Source organism: Scyliorhinus torazame, chromosome 10, assembly GCF_047496885.1.
Source record: "Scyliorhinus torazame isolate Kashiwa2021f chromosome 10, sScyTor2.1, whole genome shotgun sequence".
Classification (NCBI taxonomy): domain Eukaryota; kingdom Metazoa; phylum Chordata; class Chondrichthyes; order Carcharhiniformes; family Scyliorhinidae; genus Scyliorhinus; species Scyliorhinus torazame.
In genome coordinates, this window is record NC_092716.1 from 133953299 (window position 1) to 133968162 (window position 14864).

The following is a 14864-nucleotide window of genomic DNA, read 5'->3' on the forward strand; positions in this document are numbered from 1 at the left end:
TTCTCCGTATCAGAAACCGCTGGGGTTGGATTCTCCTTATCAGAAACCCCTGGGATGGGATGCTCTATTTCAGAAACCGCTGGGGTGGGATTATCCATTTCAGAAACCGCTGGTGTGGGATTCTCCGTTTCAGAAACCCCTGGGGTTGGATTCTCCGTTTCAGAAACCGCTGGAGTGGGATTCTCTGTTTCAGAAACCGCTGGGGTGGGATTCTCCGTTTCAGAAACCGCTGGGGTGGGATTCTCCGTCTCAGAAACCCCTGGGGTGGATTCTCCGTTTCAGAAACCGCTGGAGTGGGATTCTCTGTTTCAGAAACCGCTGGGGTGGGATTCTCCGTTTCAGGAACCGCTGGGGTGGGATTCTCCGTTTCAGGAACCGCTGGAGTGGGATTCTCCGTTTCAGAAACCGCGGGGGTGCGATTCTCCGTTTTAGAAACCGCTGGGGTGTGATTCTCCGGGCGAAATTCTCCGTTATCGGCGGAAACTCTGCCGATCGGCGCAAAAAACGGCGCAAATCCCACTTGCGTCACGTCATAAAAATGGGCCGATTGTCTGCGGCCCAAAATCGGCTAGCAGCGACGTAACGGGATCCGTGCTTGCGCAGTGGTTCACGCCGTGCAGCGTCATACGCGCTGCACGGCGTGACGGCTCATAAGGCCGCGCAGCTCCCCCCCACCCGACCGGAACAACCGACCGCAACACCCGACTTGATGGCTGGCCGTCGCTCAGCCCCGGGGTTCGAGTCACGCGATGTGGAGGCGCTCCTGGACGCGGTGGAGCAGAGGAGGGACGCCCTGTATCCCGGGCACGGCCGCAGAGTTGCCCCACGCCACAGCCGGCGTCTGTGGAGGGAGGTGGCAGAGGCCGTCACCGCTGTGGCCCTAACACCACGGACATTCCCCGTATCGGAATCCGCTGGGGTGGGATTCTCTGTTTCAGAAACCCCTGGGGTGGGATTCCCCGTATCAGAAACCGCTGGGCTGGGATTCTCCTTTTCAGAAACCACTGGAGTGGGATTCTCCGTATCAGAAACCGCTGGAGTGGGATTCTCCGTTTCAGAAACCGCTGGGGTGTGTTTCTCCGTTTCAGAAACCGCTGGAGTGGGATCCTCCGTTTCGGAAACCGCTGGAGTGGGATTCTCCGTTTCAGAAACCGTTGGGGTGTGTTTCTCCGTTTCAGAAACCGCTGGGGTGAGATTCACCGTTTTAGAAACCGCTGGGGTGGGATTCACCGTTTCAGAAACTTCTGAGTGGGGATTCTCCGTTTCAGAAACCGTTGAGGTGGGATTCTCTGCATCAGAAACCGCTGGAGTGGGATTCTCCGTTTCAGAAACCCCTGGAGTGGGATTCCCCGTTTCAGAAAGCGCTGGAGTGAGATTCTCCGTTTCAGAAACCCCTGGAGTGGGATTCTCCGTTTCAGAAACCGCTGGGGTGGGATTCTCCGTTTCAGAAACCGCTGGATTGGGATTCTCCATTTGAGAAACCGCTGGGGTGTGATTCTCCGTTTGAGAAACCGCTGGGGTGGGATTCTCCGTTTGAGAAACCGCTGGGGTGGGATTCTCCGTATCAGAAACCCCTGGGGTTGGATTCTCCGTTTCAGAAACCGCTGGGGTGTGATTCTCCGTTTGAGAAACCCCTGGGGTGGGATTCTCCGTTTCAGAAACCGCTGGGGTGGGATTCTCCGTTTCGGAAACCGCTGGGCTGAGATTCTCCGTTTCAGAAACCGCTGGAGTGGGATTCACCGTTTTAGAAACCGCTGGAGTGGGATTCTCCGTTTCAGAAACCGCTGGTGTGGGATTCTCCGTTTCAGAAACCGCTGGGGTGGGATTCTCCATTTCAGAAACCGCTGGGGTGTGATTCTCCGTTTCAGAAACCGCGGGGGTGGGATCCTCCATTTGAGAAACCGCTGGGGTGTGATTATCCATTTCAGAAACCGCTGGGGTGGGATTCTCCGTTTCAGAAACCGCTGGGGTGGGATTCTCCGTATCAGAAACCGCTAGGGTGGGATTCTCCGTTTCAGAAACCGCTGGGGTGGGATTCTCCGTACCAGAAACCCCTGGGGTGGGATCCTCCGTTTCAGAAACCGCTGGAGTGGGATTCTCCGTTTCAGCAACCCCTGAGGGGGGATTCTCCGTTTCACAAATCCCTGAGGGGGGATTCGCCGTTTCAGAAACCGCTGGGGTGGGATTCCCCGTTTCAGAAACCCCTGGAGTGGGATTCCCCGTTTCAGAAACCGCTGGTGTGGGATTCTCCGTTTCAGAAACCGCTGGAGTGGGATTCTCCATTTCAGAAACCGCTGGGGTTGGATTCCCCGTTTCAGAAACCGCTGGGGTGGGATTCTCCATTTCAGAAACCGCTGGGGTTGGATTCCCCGTTTCAGAAACCGCTGGAGTGGGATTCTCTGTTTCAGAAACCGCTGGGGTGGGATTCTCCATTTCAGAAACCGCTGGGGTGGGATTCTCCATTTCAGAAACCGCTGGGGTTGGATTCCCCGTTTCAGAAACCGCTGGAGTGGGATTCTCTGTTTCAGAAACCGCTGGGGTGGGATTCCCCGTTTCAGAAACCCCTGGAGTGGGATTCCCCGTTTCAGAAACCGCTGGTGTGGGATTCGCCGTTTCAGAAACCGCTGGGGTGGGATTCTCCGTTTCAGAAACCGCGGGGGTGGGATCCTCCATTTGAGAAACCGCTGCGGTGTGATTCTCCATTTCAGAAACCGCTGAGGTGGGATTCTCCGATTCAGAAACCGCTGGGGTGGGATTCTCCGTTTCAGAAACCGCTGGGGTGGGATTCTCCGTATCAGAAACCGCTGGGGTGGGATTTTCCGTTTCAGAAACCGCTGGGGTGGGATTCTCCGTATCAGAAACCCCTGGGGTGGGATTCTCCGTTTCAGAAACCGCTGGGGTGGGATTCTCCGTATCAGAAACCCCTGGGGTGGGATTCTCCGTTTCAGAAACCGCTGGAGTGGGATTCTCTGTATCAGAAACCGCTGGGGTGGGATTCTCTGTTTCAGAAACCCCTGGGGTGGGATTCACCGTTTCAGAAACCCCTGGGGTGGGATTCTCCGTTTCAGAAACCGCTGGGGTGGGATTCCCCGTATCAGAATCCGGAAGGGGTGGGATTCTTTGTTTCAGAAACACCTGGGGTGGGATTCTCCGTTTCAGAAACCGCTGGAGTGGGATTCTCTGTTTCAGAAACCGCTGGGGTGGGATTCCCCGTTTCAGAAACACCTGGAGTGGGATTCCCCGTTTCAGAAACCGCTGGTGTGGGATTCTCCGTTTCAGAAACCGCTGGTGTGGGATTCTCCGTTTCAGAAACCGCTGGGGTGGGATTCTCCGTTTCAGAAACCGCTGGGTTGGATTCCCCGTTTCAGAAACCGCTGGAGTGGGATTCTCTGTTTCAGAAACCGCTGGGGTGGGATTCCCCGTTTCAGAAACCGCTGGTGTGGGATTCTCCGTTTCAGAAACCGCTGGGGTGGGATTCTCCGTTTCAGAAACCGCTGGGGTGTTAAAATCCCTTTCAGAAACCGCGGGGGTGGGATCCTCCATTTGAGAAACCGCTGGGGTGTCATTCTCCATTTCAGAAACCGCTGGGGTGGGATTCTCCGTTTCAGAAACCGCTGGGGTGGGATTCTCCATTTCAGAAACCGCTGGGGTGGGATTCTCCGTTTCAGAAACCGCTGGGGTGGGATTCTCCGTATCAGAAACCGCTGGGGTGGGATTCTCCGTTTCAGAAACCGCTGGGGTGGGGTTCTCCGTATCAGAAACCGCTGGAGTGGGATTCTCCGTTTCAGAAACCCCTGGGGTGGGATTCTCTGTATCAGAAACCGCTGGGGTGGGATTCACCGTTTCAGAAACCCCTGGGGTTGGATTCTCCGTTTCAGAAACCGCTGGAGTGGGATTCTCCGTATCAGAAACCGCTGGGCTGAGATTCTCCGTTTCATAAACCGCTGGGCTGAGATTCTCCGTTTCAGAAACCGCTGGAGTGGGATTCTCCGTTTCATAAACCGCTGGGCTGATATTCTCCGTTTCAGAAACCGCTGGAGTGGGATTCTCCGTTTCAGAAACCGCTGGAGTGGGATTCTCCGTTTCAGAAACCCCTGAGGGGGGATTCTCCGTTTCAGAAACGGCTGCAGTGGGATTCTCCGTTTCAGAAACCGCTGGAGTGGGATTCTCCGTTTCAGGAACCGCTGGAATGGGATTCTCCGTTTCAGAAACCGCTGGAGTGGGATTCCCCGTTTCAAAAACCCCTGGAGTGGGATTCCCCGTTTCAGAAACCCCTGGGGTGGGATTCTCCGTTTCAGAAACCCCTGGAGTGGGATTCTCCATTTCAGAAACCCCTGGAGTGGGATTCTCCGTTTCAGAAACCGCTGGAGTGGGATTCTCCGTTTCAGAAACCGCTGGTGTGTGATTCTCCGTTTCAGAAACCGCTGGAGTGGGATTCTCCATTTGAGAAACCGCTGGGGTGTGATTCTCCATTTCAGAAACCGCTGGGGTGGGATTCTCCGTTTCAGAAACCGCTGGGGTGGGATTCTCTGTATCAGAAACCCCTGGGGTTGGATTCTCCGTTTCAGAAACCGCTGGAGTGGGATTCTCCGTATCAGAAACCGCTGGGCTGAGATGCTCCGTTTCATAAACCGCTGGGCTGAGATTCTCCGTTTCAGAAACCGCTGGAGTGGGATTCTCCGTTTCATAAACCGCTGGGCTGAGATTCTCCGTTTCAGAAACCGCTGGAGTGGGATTCTCCGTTTCAGAAACCGCTGGAGTGGGATTCTCCGTTTCAGAAACCCCTGAGGGGGGATTCTCCGTTTCAGAAACGGCTGGAGTGGGATTCTCCGTTTCAGAAAACGCTGGAGTGGGATTCTCCGTATCAGAAACCGCTGGAGTGGGATTCTCCGTTTCAGAAACCGCTGGAGTGGGATTCTCCGTATCAGAAACCGCTGGAGTGGGATTCTCCGTTTCAGAAACCCCTCAGGGGGCTTCTCCGTTTCAGAAACCGCTGGGGTGGGATTCTCCTTCTCACAAACCGCTGGAGTGGGATACTCCGTTTCAGAAACCGCTGGAGTGGGATTCTCCGTATCAGAAACCGCTGGAGTGGGATTCTCCGTTTCAGAAACCCCTGAGGGGGCTTCTCCGTTTCAGAAACCGCTGGGGTGGGATTCTCCTTCTCACAAACCGCTGGGGTGGGATTCTCCTTAACAGAAACCCCTGGAGTGAGTTTCTCCGTTTCAGAAACCGCTGGGGTGGAATTCTCTGTTTCAGAAACGCCTGGGGTGGGATTCTCCGTTTCAGAAACCGCTGGGGTGGGATTCTCCGTTTCAGAAACCCCTGGGGTGGGATTCTCCGTTTCAGAAACCCCTGGGGGTGGGATTCTCCGTTTCAGAAACCCCTGGAGTGGGATTCTCCGTATCACAAACCGCTGGTGTGGGATTCTCTGTTTCAGAAACCCCTGGGGTGGGATTCTCCGTTTCAGAAACCGCTGGGGTGGGATTCTCCGTTTCAGAAACCGCTGGAGTGGGATTCTCTTTTTCAGAAACCGCTGGGGTGGGATTCTCCGTTTCAGAAACCGCTGGGGTGGGATTCTCCGTTTCAGAAACCGCTGGGGTGGGATTCTCCGTTTCAGAAACCGCTGGGGTGGGATTCTCCGTTTCAGAAACCGCTGGGGTGGAATTCTCCGTTTCAGAAACCCCTGGGGATGGGATTCTCCGTTTCAGAAACCGCTGGGGTGGGATTCTCCGTTTCAGAAACCGCTGGAGTGGGATTCTCCGTTTCAGAAACCCCTGGGGGTGGGATTCTCCGTTTCAGAAACCCCTGAGTGGGATTCTCCGTTTCAGAAACCGCTGGAGTGGGATTCTCCGTTTCAGAAACCGCTGGGGTGGGATTCTCCGTTTCAGAAACCGCTGGGGTGGGATTCTCTGTATCAGAAACCGCTGGAGTGGGATTCTCCGTATCAGAAACCGATGGGGTGTGATTCTCCATTTCAGAAACCCCTGAGTGGGATTCTCCGTTTCAGAAACCGCTGGAGTGGGATTCTCCGTTTCAGAAACCGCTGGAGTGGGATTCTCCGTTTCAGAAACCGCTGGGGTGGGATTCTCTGTATCAGAAACCGCTGGAGTGGGATTCTCCGTATCAGAAACCGCTGGAGTGGGATTCTCCGTATCAGAAACCGATGGGTGGGATTCTTCTTTTGAGAAACCGCTGTGTTGGGGGGTTGGGTGGGTGGGGGGGGGGGGGGGGGGGGGGGGCGCGGCGAGGGGAAGAGTTGGAGGAAACACAACTGTGTTAGACGTTGCGACGATTCAGCCCAGGGGGTGGGTAGCTGGTGGCCTCAGTGGCTAGGGTACCCGGCCATTGCAGCTGGGTATGGGTGCTGGCATGTGGGGCATGGTAGGGATTTTGCTGTCCCCTTTGGGGGTGGGGGGGGAGGGGGCTGGTTACGGGTGTGGGGGGGGGGTGGCGGGGTCAGGGGCACAGGGTCAGGGGCACAGTGCTGCCTCCTCATCGTGGCCGCCTTGACAAGGTTGTGATTTTTTTTAAAAAACATTTTATTAAGGCATTTGTAAATTTTTAATAACAATTTCAAGAGAAAACACAACCAAGTAAGTAACATCCCCCCAACCAACAGCTACACCCAGCCAACATGGCTTACATACACAGTTGCCCCATCCCCCGCCTCCACCTCAACCATCCCTCTCTGTCTCCCTCCCTTTTTGTATCTGCTGACAGTTTAAAATTAATTGATTTAAAAGAATCGATAAACGCTGCCACCTCCAGATGAAAATGAAATGAAATGAAAATGAAAAATGAAAATCGCTTATTGTCACAAGTAGGCTTCAAATGAAGTTACTGTGAAAAGCCCCTAGTCGCCACATTCCGGCGCCTGTTCGGGGAGGCTGGTACGGGAACCCTAACATTGATCCTCTCAGGGCGAACTTAATTTTCTCTAGTCGGAGAAACCCGGCCAGGTCACTAACCCATTCGCACGATTTTGGGGGCTCCGAGTCCCTCCACGCCAGTAAGATCTGTCTCTGGGCAACCAGGGAGGCAAAGGCCAAAACGTCCTCACCTCTTGGACTCCCGGGTCTTCCGACACACCAAAAATCTCCACCTCTGGACTCGGAACTACCCCCATATCTTCAATACCGCGGACACGACATAGTCAAATCCCTGCCAGAACCCCCTAAGCTTCGGACTTGCCCAAAACATGTGGACATGATTTGCGTGCCCTCCCGCGCACCGCCCACACCTGTCCTCCACCCCTGCTCATCCGGGCCACAGTCATATGCACCCTGTGGACCACCTAGAATTGTGTCAGGCCAAGCTGGCACATGACGAGGACGCGTTGACTCTACTCAGGGCCTCCTCCCATAACCCGCCTCTAATTCCTTGCCCAACTCCTCCTCTCATTTTCACTTTACCTCCCCGATCGGGGTTCCCTCACATTCCATGAGCTATTTTTAAATTTTACGGGACTTTCCCCTCCTCTACTCCCGTTTTCAACACTACCTTATCCTGTATCCTCTGGGACGGTAGGTGAAGAAAGATCGAGTCCTGCCTCTGTGCAAAGTCCCTCACCTGCAGATAGCGGAACCTATTCCCATCTGGCAGATCAAACCCCTCCTCCAAGCACGAAAAGCTGCCGTCAATAAATTGGTTCCCTAACCGCTCAATCCCAGTTTGCTGTCACCCCCGAAACCCCCCCGTCCAGCCCCCCGGCACAAACCGGTGATTGCCACAAATTGGAATCCATGCCGACGCTCCCTCTACTCCCATATGCTTCCGCAACTGTCCTCACACCCTCAAAGCCACCACCACCACCGGGCTTGTGGAGTACCGAGCCTGCAAGAACGGCAGAGGTGCCATTGCTAGTGCCCCTAAATGTGTGCCACCTCCATCCACTCCCACACCGACCCCTCCCCCACTACCCACTTCCTGATCATTGCTATGTTCGGCGCCCAATAGTAGTTCCTGAAATTCGGTAGGTCCAGCGCCCCCCCCCCCCACCGCCCCTCAGCCCCGCCAGCAGCACCTTCTTTACCAACGGGGTTTGACCCACCCACACAAACCCTGAGAGTACCGTGTTCACCCTCTTAAAAAAAGATTTCGGAATGAAAATAGACAGGCACTTGAATACGAACAAAAATCTCGGGAGAGCCGTCATCTTTACGGTCTGTACCCTCCCCGCCAGTGACAACAGGAGCATAGCCCGTCTCCTCCATCTGCTCCACTACCCGAGCCAAATTCAGCTGGTGTAGCTGCTTCCACCCCCGCACCACCTGGATTCCCAAATACCGGAAACTCCCCCCTACCACTTTGAACGGCATCCCCCCAGTCTCCTCTCTTGCCACTCGCCTGAATCGCAAAGACCTCGCTTTTGCCCATATTCAATTTATACCCCGAAAACTGGCTGAATTCCCCTAGGATCCTCATAATCTCTCCAATCCCCCCGAATGGGTCAGAAATATACAGGAGTAGGTCGTCCACATATAGCGTGACCCTGTGCTCCACTGTCCCCCGTCCCCTGCCAGCCCTTTGACTCTCTCAGCGCCACCATCAGTGGCTCTATGGTTAAGGCAAACAACAGTGGGGAGAGGGGACATCCCTGCCTCGTCATCCGGGGCTACCTAAAATAATCCAAGCTCACTCGGTTTGTCTGCACATTCGCTAACGGAGCCTGGTACAGCAGCCGGACCCAGTCCACAAAATCCTGCCCAAACCCAAACCGCCCCAGGACCTCCCATAGGTACCCCACTACACCCAATCAAAGGTCTTCTCCGCATCTATTGCGACCACCACCTCCCTTCCCACGGAGGGCATCACAATCACATTTAAAAGCCTTCTGACGTTCGCCGTTAACTGCCTCCCTTTCACAAATCCCATCTGATCTGGCACACAATCCTCTATTCTCAAGGCCAAGATCTTGGCCAACAACTTGGTATCCACACTCAGAAGGGAGATTGGTCTGTATGACCCACATTGTTCCGGGTCTTTCTCCCGCTTCAGGATAAGGGAGATCGAGGCCTGTGACATCGTTGGGGTAAGTACCCCTCACTCCCTAGCCTCATTAGACGCCCTTACTAGCAAGGGTACTTGCTGGGTACTGGACAGCCTTCTTCGATGCAATGCCCAAAGTGGTGGGGATGAGGGCGGAGTCATGCCCGAAAGTGGTGGTCTTCGGGGTTTCAGACCAGCCAGATCTATTCATGGCGAGGAGGCCAGATGCCCTTGCCGTTGCCTCCCTGATCGCCCGTCATAGAATCCTGATCGGCTGGCGGTCAGCAGCACCACCCAAAGCTGCAGACCGGCTGTCCGACCTCTCGGAATCTCTCCCAATGGAGAAAATCAAATTCACCATCCGTGGGTCGGAAGAGGGCTTCCACAAAACATGGGAGCCATTCACCCGATTGTTCCGAGACCTGTTTGTGGCCAACACATAAATAAATACATAGCCAGTAGCCAGGAATAGCCAGTAGCCAGGGGAAAATAGCCAGGACAAGATAGAACATAAGAACATAAGAACTAGGAGCAGGAGTAGGTCATCTGGCCCCTTGAGCCTGCTCCACCATTCAATGAGATCATGGCTGATCTTTTTTGGACTCAGCTCCACTTTCTGGCCTGAACACCATAACCCTTAATCCCTTTATTCTTCAAAAAACTATCTATCTTTATCTTAAAAACATTTAATGAAGGAGCCTCAACTGCTTCACTGGGCAAGGAATTCCATAGATTCACAACCCTTTGGGTGAAGAAGTTCCTCCTAAGCTCAGTCCTAAATCTACACTTGGTTTTGAGGCTATGCCCCCTAGTTCTGCTTTCACCCGCCAGTGGAAACAACCTGCCCGCATCTATCCTATCTATTCCCTTCATAATTTTATACGTTTCTATAAGATGCCTCGCATCCTTCTAAATTCCAACGAGTACAGTCCCAGTCTACTCAACCTCTCCTCATAATCCAACCCCTTCAGCTCTGGGATTAACCTAGTGAATCTCCTCTGCACACCTTCCAGCGCCAGTACGTCCTTTCTCAGGTAAGGAGACCAAAACTGAACATAATACTCCAGGTGTGGCCTCACTAACACCTTATACAATTGCAGCATAACCTCCCTAGTCTTAAACTCCATCCCTCTAGCAATTAAGGACAAAATTCCATTTGCCTTCTTAATCACCTGTTGTACCTGTAAACCAACTTTTTGCGACTCATGCACGAGCACACCCAGGTCTCTGCACAGCGGCATGTTTTAATATTTTATCATTTAAATAATAATCCCTTTTGCTATTATTCCTACCAAAATGGATAACCTCACATTTGTCAACATTGTGTTCCATCTGTCAGACCCTAGCCCATTCACTTAACCTATCCAAATCCCTCTGCAGGCGTCCGGTATCCTCTGCACTTTTTGCTTTGCCACTCATCTTAGTGTCGTCTGCAAACTTGGACACATTGCCCTTGGTCCCCAACTCCAAATCATCTATGTAAATTGTGAACAATTGTGAGCCCAACATTGAACCCTGAGGGACACCACTAGCTACTGATTGCCAACCAGAGAAACACCCATTAATACCCAATCTTTGCTTTCTATTAATTAACCAATCCTCTATCCATGCTACTACTTTCCCCTTAATGCCATGCATCTTTATCTTATGCAGCAATCTTTTATGTGCACCTTGTCAAACGCTTTCTGGAAATCCAGATATACCACATCCATTGGCTCCCCGTTATCTACTGCACTGGTAATGCCTTCAAAAAATTCCGCTAAATTAGTTAGGCACGACCTGCCCCTTTATGAACCCATGCTGCGTCTGCCCAATGGGACAATTTCCATCCAGATGCCTCGCTATTTCTTCCTTGATGATAAATTCCAGCATCTTCCCTACTACCGAAGTTAAGCTAACTGGCCTATAATTACCCGCTTTCTGCCTACCTCCTTTTTTAAACAGTGGTGTCATGTTTGCTAATTTCCAATCTGCCGGGACCACCCCAGAGTCTAGTGAATTTTGGTAAATTATCACTAGTGCATTTGCAATTTCCCGAGCCATCTCTTTAGCACTCTGGGATGCATTCCATCAGGGCCAGGAGACTTGCTACCTTTAGCCCCATTAGCTTGCCCATCACGACTTCCTTTGTGATAACAATCATCTCAAGGTCCTCACCTGTCATAGCCTCATTTCCATCAGTCACTGGCATGTTATTTGTGTCTTCCACTGTGAAGACCAACCCAAAAAACCTGTTCAGTTCCTCAGCCATTTCCTCATCTCCCATTATTAAATCTCCCTTCTCATCCTCTAAAGGACCAATATTTACCTCAGCCACTCTATTTTGTTTTATATATTTGTAGAAACTTTTACTGTCTGTTTTTATATTCTGAGCAAGTTTATTCTCATAATCTATCTTACTCTTCTTTATAGCTTTTTTAGTAGCTTTCTGTTGCCCCCTAAAGATTCCCCAGTCCTCTAGTCTCCCACTAATATTTGCCACTTTGTATTCTTTTTCCTTCAATTTGATACTCTCCCTTATTTATTTAGATATCCTCGGTCGATTTTCCCTCTTTCTACCATCCTTCCTTTTTGTTGGTATAAACATTTGCTGAGCACTGTGAAAAATCGCTTGGAAGGTTCTCCACTGTTCCTGAACTGTTTCACCATAAAGTCTTTGTTCCCAGTCTACCTTAGCTAGTTCTTCTCTCATCCCATTGTAATCTCCTTTGTTTAAGCACAAAACACTAGTGTTTGATTTTACCTTCTCACCCTCCATCTGTATTTTAAATTCCACCATATTATGATCGCTCCTTCCGAGAGAATCCCTAACTGTGAGATCATTAATCAATCCTGTCTCATTACACAGGACCAGATCTAGGACCGCTTGTTCCCTCATAGGTTCCATTACATACTGTTCTAGGAAACTATCGTGGATACATTCTATAAACTTCTCCTCAAGGCTGCCTTGACCAACCTGGTTAAACCAATCGACATCTAGATTAAAATCCCCCATGATAACTGCTGTACCATTTCTACATGCATCAGTTATTTCTTTGTTTATTGCCTGCCCCACCATAATGTTACTATTTGGTAGCCTATAGACTACTCCTATCAGTGACCTTTTTCGCCTTACTATTCCTGATTTCCATCCAAATGGATTCAACTTTATCCTCCATAGCACCGATGTCATCCCTTACTATTGCCCAGATGTCATCCTTAAATAACAGAGCTACACCACCTCCCTTACCATCCACTCTGTCCTTCCGAATAGTTTGATACCCTCGGATATTTAACTCCCAGTCGTGACCATCCTTTAACCATGTTTCAGTAATGGCCACTAAATCATAGTCATTCACGATGATTTGCGGCATCAACTCATTTACGTTATTCCAAATACTACGAGCATTCAGGTAAAGTACACTTATGTTGGCTTTTATACCTCTGTTTTGAATCTTAACACCTCGATCAGTAACCTCTAAGTTATTTTTACTCTTAACGTTTCTCCTAATTTTCCTTGTCGTTGAACCCATACATGTAACAACCTGCCGCGTCGAGGGGGGCGGCGGGGGGGAGCAAGGCGAGGTAGCAAAACCCAGCAAGAAAAATTGGGGAACAGCAGTGAAAAAGAGGGGAAGGGAGGCGGGGGGGAGAAATAGGGAGGATTGTAGGCTGAGCCAGCCATATGGCAACAGACTGTAAATAGAGAAACCTAAGAAGGAACCTTTGTGACTGTACAATAAATGAAAACCAACAGCAATGTATATAATTTTGAAAATGCCAATATAAAGATTTTGTTTTAAATAGTAGTGGAATCGGTGCAGTGTGGCACCAATTTCTCTGTTGTGAAAGACCGTGGATTCTGCGTTGGCGTCAATCCAGCCCAAAGTGTTGATCCCCGAGACAGAACTGGTGGACCTTTACGTCAGCAAAATTGGCGCCACTCCAGGAACAATTCAACAACCGTTAATGATCTAGCCCCGACGCCACATGGAACACGATCAATTCCAATGAGAAACGGTGTCTGATACACCAGAGTCAGGATTGACACTCGAGAGGCTGATGAGCTGCAACCGTATATTAGCACTCCTTTCCACACACATACTCACACCAGCCAACAAGGTGGCAGTATGAAAAGCGCCACCTGGTTCGTGGACACAGAGCTGGAGACCCTACTGGACACGTGGAGGAGAGGCGGGATACCCTGCACCCTGGAGTGGGAAGGATGCTGCCTCCCACTGCTGTACATTGGGCCTGGGCACTGGTGCCATCGGCCCCGCCTCCAAGACCGGACAGCAGTGTCACAAAAACCTCCAGCTCCTCCGGGCGGGCAGGGTGAGTTGCCAGCATGGTGCCCCTCCTGTCCCACGCACCCCTAACCCTGCCCGCCCACTCACACGGAGGGCGACCGAACCCCACCTGCCGGCAATGTGCACGCTCCCCACTCTGCACCACATCCCAGCATCCTTACCGGCTGCCATAGCTGGATGCCCTAGCCACAAAAGCCCCAGGAGAAGGTAGCCTACAACCGCCGGAGAGGGAAATGACTGGAGGGGACCACCGGATCTGCGGCCCCTCACTGCAGCGGAGCATCAGGCACTGGACATGGTTGATGGGCCCGGAGAGAGGGCAGTCGCTAAGGTGGAGGTCGGCATCGGGCGAGCAAGTGAGACCCTGCTGAGTTGCGGTTCCCCATGGCACGTGTCGCCACCCCCCACACCCCCCCCGCCTGCAGCCCCTTTGCCCGCAGCCCCGCTGCCCCCACCCCCCTGCCCGTAGCCCCCCACCCCCGCCCGCAGCCCCTCCACCCCCGCCGGCAGCCCCTCTGCCCACACAATCCCCCCCCCCCCCTCCACCATCCCACATGCGCGATCCAATCGTGCATCATGTCTCTGTCTTTCAGGATCACCTTCCATTGAGGCAGACACCATCGGCAGGCGGATAGCATAGAGAAAGAGGACACAGGCAGCGACGGGAGCCCTCAAACCACGACCAGAGACACCCCGGAGCACCAGTCCAGGGACAACACTGACTTCCCGACACAGCTCTCACCAACACCCTCAGGCATCCCACAGACACTCAGCTCAGTTGGGCACTTTAGCGAAGAGCTCCTGGGGCACTATCGGATGCGCACCACATACATGCTGCAATACATCAGATGGATTGTTTTCGGACTTCTGCAAAGGGTGATAGTGGAGCCAGGGACTATATGAGGGGTTTTCATAGAATTTACAGTGCAGAAGGAGGCCATTCGTCCCATCGGGTCCGCACCGGCTCTTGGAAAGAGCACCCTACCCAAGGTCAACACCGCCACCCTATCCCCATAACCCAGTAACCCACCCAACACTAAGGGCAATTTTTTGGACACTAAGGGCAATTTATCATGGCCAATCCACCTAACCCGCACATCTTTGGACTGTGGGAGGAAACCGGAGCACGCGGAGGAAACCCATGCACACACGGGGAGGATGTGCAGACTCCGCACAGACAGTGACCCAAGCCGGAATCGAACCTGGGACACTGGAGCTGTGAAGCAATTGTGCTATCCACAAGGCTACCGTGCTGCACGTAGCGGGTTGTCAGCACCCATCCAGCTCCTGCAGGGGCAGGAGGCGGTGCAGACCAGGCATGCCACCCAGGCAAACACCTCTGGGACTGGCAGCGGCAGATGGCGTGGGAGCCTCAGGTTAGCTTAACCTACATCCCACAGACCAGCCTGGGGGCCATTGGACACCCCAAGGAAGGAGGAGGTGATGGGGCCCAGGCTGATGACCCCCGCAAGGGTGATGCCAGTAAACATCAGCGCCTTAGACCTCCCCCCCCCCCCCATCCCTGGCGCATCTGATGGGCAGTGGGCAGAACAGGGCAGCACCACACCAGCAGGGACACCTGAGCAG